Source organism: Trichechus manatus, unplaced genomic scaffold (assembly GCF_000243295.1).
Source record: "Trichechus manatus latirostris isolate Lorelei unplaced genomic scaffold, TriManLat1.0 scaffold00183, whole genome shotgun sequence".
NCBI classification, from domain to species: Eukaryota; Metazoa; Chordata; class Mammalia; order Sirenia; family Trichechidae; genus Trichechus; species Trichechus manatus.
This window is the reverse complement of record NW_004444119.1, coordinates 1,217,330-1,220,547: the sequence shown is the minus strand read 5'-3', so window position 1 is coordinate 1,220,547 and position 3,218 is coordinate 1,217,330.

The window sequence follows — 3,218 nt, the reverse complement described above, 5'->3', positions numbered from 1 at the left end:
AAATAATTTTAACATGGGCACATGTTCTTTTGTCATTCTATGGGAAAAGAACCAGAAAATCTTAATAAAACTGGAAAAAATGATTTCAAGACTTTGGAGACTTGGAGATATTACTGATGCATTTTTATCTTCCTGGTATCTGATCCCTAAATCCAGAAGACAGCTCAAAAAGCAGCAAAAGAAAATAACCAACGACCAAACAAACGAAGCATAGAACTCTCTATAGAAGCCTAGTTTTAACTATTCATCAAATTGAGATCATGATGGGCATGTTTTTATAGGCATGGTTTTTTTGTTTTTTATAATTTCCTCTGGAATCTGCTAATATAATAATACTCAGAAAATAATAGAGGGTCTTGTGAGGATGAATACCAAAAAAAAAAAAAAAAACAAGCCCGTTGCAGTCAAGTTGATTCTGACTTGTAGCAACCCTATAGGACAGAGTAGAACTGCCCCATAGTTTTGCCTAGGAACAGTTGGTGGATTCGAGCTGCCAACCTTGTGGTTAGCAGCCGTAGCTCACTGTAGCTCCTAACCATACTAGGAAAGGTTAGTGATCTACATTGTAGATTCCCAAATGGCAAGAGTACTAAAAGTGACGTCGACATCTTCCCTGTGGTTCTTTGTACGCCTACCACCCTTTCAGCAATTAAGCACACAATGGCATATGGGGTCCCTCAAAAATCATATGCTGTATAAACTCTTCATGATGATGTTGCATTGTACTTGCTTATGCCTTATCTCCCTTATGTGGAAAACCCATGGCTAAGTCACCTTTGCTGCCCCACTGACCTACTCTGGTGTTTACAGGTGTGGGCTCACACCAGGATAGGTGGGTTAATTGTCATGTTAAAGTCATCCCATACCTTTGATTCCCTACCAATGAAAAAAGAAAGAAAGAGGTGAAGGACTGGAAAAACCAAAGTGGTAAATGTTTCACCATGGGGATATGAAAAAGGCAATGAATTTTTGCAAATCCAGAAGTTAAGTAGAGTAAAGATGGATTTAGTCTCTCTTTTATATTCAGTCTGTTTTTGTTGCTGTTGTTATTCTAGTAATGAATGAGGTTTTTCTTCAGTAGGTGGACTAAACAAGCTGAAGATATAATATGTCTTTGTGATAAAAGTTAAGAAACTTTTATAGTTAATGTTGAATAAACAGCAATTAAACAGTGATTTCTTCAGCAAGTTTTCTGGCTCAGAAGTGTATAACACACCATTTTATTGTTTTAAACAAGAGGGCTAGAAAGATAAATGAAAATGTCTTAAAGGAACTTTAAAGTAGTTAGAGAAGGCAATAGATTTTTAAATGCAATGCATTTTTAAGTAACTAATTTTTGTAAAATGCTTTCAAATTGTCCACGGGAATGCAATTTCTATGGAAAATGTAAAGTAGTAGGTTTGAAACTTATACTGGAACTTCAGTGTTGAAAGTCTAAATGTACTCTTTCTCTTCCTTTCTCTCTGTAATTGGACAAAGAGAAAGTTAGTTTAGTGCTCATACTAATGTATTATAAAAGGAGATAGGGATCAATACAATTTTCAAACTAAATAACACTCTCACTGCTCTTTTTATTTCTCCCACCATTCACGAAACAAAATGTCTTCAGTGTATCTGTCCGCATTTTAATACAGCACAGAATCTCTAAACCAGATGTTGGCGTTAATATAATGATAATGCTTACCTAAATTTTTCCTGGGTATTAGAATGTTAAATATCATTTCATATTAAGTTAATTGTGTATCATACCCCGGTGTTACAGCTTGCATATTTTAAAAAATTAACAGCATTATTATCAAATTTACTAAATATTTGAATATCTATGATAGGCCAGGAACCACGTAAAATGCTGAGAACTGAAAATAAATAAAATACAACTTCTGTGATTGAGGAACTATAAAATTTGGTTAATGTGGAGTTGAATTTGTCTATGATTTTTGACAAACAAAACTATTGACCCAATGTCAAAAATTTAATGATTCCAGAGAAAGGCAAGTTTTATGGTTCATAATTTTGTTTCATTATTTATTATTTAGCAAAATTCTAAGTTTAACCATAAAGCACGACTAAAACATTCAAAAGTTCAGAGCAAAGATGTTAGACAACAGTTCTGTAAACAGGAGAGATAAATGCAGCATGTCAAGGGTAATCCATTTTTCTCAAATCTTACAATTTGAAGATAATATTTTCTCTTCTTAGTGAGAAGATCATAAATTTTGGAATAAACACAATTTAGGTTCAAATCCGAACTATGCTACTTATTAGCTCATGACATTAAGTAAATTACTTCCCCTATCTAAAGAGGCATTTTCTCCATGCTAAAACGGAGACAAAAAGCCCCCAATATGGTTCTCAACGTGACTACAGAGCACAGAGCTTCCAAAGCACTGGGCACATATGAGGTCACCATTTACCCATTGCCATTGAGTTAATTTCAACTCATAGCAACCCTATAGGACAGAGTAGAACTGTCCCATTGGGTTTCCAAGGAGCAGCTGGTGGATTTGAACTGACAACCTTTTGGTTAGCAGTCCTGCTCTTAACCTCTAGGCCATCAGGGCCCCAAGGTCACCACTTAGTGGTCACTAAAATCAATTAACCAGATGTAACCTAGCTCAGTTTAACATTATGACAATGTGTGTATGTGTGCTTATTCTAAGTTTCAAATTGAAGTGCAGGCCTAAACTTGGTATTTCCGGAGGAGAAAGCCATTGAAATGTGAGATCATCCTTCGAAAATTTCTTTTTAAATTCAAACAACTGTAAGAACTTCCTGGATTTCTGTTTGGTATTTATTCCAAATACATAGTACAGGTTTGTTTTTAGGTATGCCATGAAAAAGATACGTTCGTTACAATGAGTACAATATGCAGATCTGCTAGGTTGATTTGAAGAGTTTGGAATCTGACATTTTAGATTCAAACCCCAGCTCACCCATTTCCTAGCTGTGTTAACTTTGGACAAATTATTTAATCTCTCTAAATCTTAGTGTGCTCACTTAAAAATGGGATGTAACAATAGGTTATTATGATTTAATGAGATAATGCATGCAAAATGCTTAGCATAGGGTCTGGCACACATAAATGGTCAACAAATAGTCATGTTATAATATTGATGCTGCTTATAATATTGATGATGATGAGTATGATGATATTGCAAAGCAAACTTTACAGTGGCAGAATGACAAGCATCTTTCTATTAAATTATGGAAGCATTGCT